Source organism: Rhyacophila brunnea, unplaced genomic scaffold (genome assembly GCF_057557595.1).
Source record: "Rhyacophila brunnea isolate RB1 unplaced genomic scaffold, BYU_Rbru_1.0 scaffold_22, whole genome shotgun sequence".
Classification (NCBI taxonomy): Eukaryota; Metazoa; Arthropoda; class Insecta; order Trichoptera; family Rhyacophilidae; genus Rhyacophila; species Rhyacophila brunnea.
The window spans coordinates 4,258,337-4,259,894 of NW_028232882.1; the positions used below are offsets into that span (position 1 = coordinate 4,258,337).

At 30.0% G+C, this 1,558-nt stretch overlaps 1 non-coding gene across 1 annotated transcript; it reads left to right on the forward strand.

Annotated features, from left to right (window-relative positions):
• Positions 1–945: 945 nt before the first annotated feature.
• On the forward strand, positions 946–1,018 carry TRNAV-UAC (transfer RNA valine (anticodon UAC)). Its single transcript has one exon. It is a non-coding gene; the product is annotated as a tRNA-Val (tRNA).
• The last annotated feature ends 540 nt before the right edge of the window (positions 1,019–1,558 follow it).

Consider the following 1,558-nt stretch of genomic DNA (forward strand, 5'->3'; position numbering starts at 1 on the left):
TTAGTTGTAATACACATGTTTTCTTCAATATTGTGTAACAGCACGCTGGTTTGGAAACATTGGTATATAATAAACAATATATTTGTTATAATATTAACCATTTTCTTCAATGAAAATATCCAACAACCGTTGCAGCATATGTATATATTGGATAACGGACCGTTACCTTACACTGGATATATGATATTAGGATTTTATGTTTTTTCTCGATGTTCTTTTTACTATAAATACCATTAAATTATGACAAAAAAATCGAAGCTTTTTGTGTTGCTATAAAATAATGTAATATAATAGTAATATCCTAACATGGAAGTAAAGAAAATTTTAAATAAAATTCTATTATCTGTATTTTTTACGAAAGGTATTCAAAATTTGGTTTAGATCCTTTATTGATTATATTTTAGTTTCGTGCGTGAACTCAGTGAATTAAAAAAATGGCTAAAACATATCGTCCCCAGAGGGATAGAACAAGCCTAACTGATATTTTGTGAAAATAGTTTTATTGTACTAAAAAAATGCTTTCTTGGTTCTCTATAATATGGAGTTAGAGCAAGCGTATCTGAATTATGAACATAAAAAAGTTATCAGCTTGGATCATTCTAAGCTTAACTTTAATCTTACAAACATTTTGGAACATAATTAACCTATCTGACGTTATCTAATGAAATACGTCCCTAACAGAACTTAATACTTACATAAACAATGCTTTTAACTAAGGCATTATCGTATATTTAAATCAATATTCTTATATTTACTGTTTTCCAATTAATAACAAAAAAAAATTTAAGTGGTCTCAATCAATTAGGCTTTTTATGTTCTAAAGGGACGATATATTCGTGAATAAATGTATTACGGTGCATCCGTAGATACTGTAAAAAATAAAATTCTGTTTCCAGTAATTAAATAAAATTGTTCTACACAATTCTTATTGTCTTAATTATACATGTTTCCGTAGTGTAGTGGTTATCACGTGTGCTTTACACGCACAAGGTCTCCGGTTCGATCCCGGACGGAAACAGTTGTGTAATTATTTATTTTTAAATTATTGCCTAGTTTTTTTTTGTATACTTATATATTTTATTGAATCAATATAAGAATTATAAAATATGTAAATATTTTATTTAATCATAATAATATATATTATTTTCTTTTTCTTGTGATATGTGCCAGAATGTCCGTAATGACATATGCAATATTTTCGATGTTTACATCTTCTCCTATCATGTTCGTGCAATAGATGCATCTAGACTTCTAAGCATGCCTTGACCATCTTGATGGTCTCGTCATTGGTTTCGAATATAATATAATATATTCAGTGATACAGGTGTTCGCAAAGTGAGTCGAGTAAATAGACCAGCATATCTTCAGCAGTTTCCTCGGTGCCACATAGGTACGCAGTTTGAAGGATCGTTGGAGTATCTTCATGTCTTTATATTACTTTAGTTCTAGTTCCTACGGTTCGTATTAATTCGATTCATTAAAATTTCCAAGTTCTACTTACCCTCAAATAGTTGCGCTGGCCTGTCCTCCGGGGGCTCCTTTTTTGATTCCCGGTGAG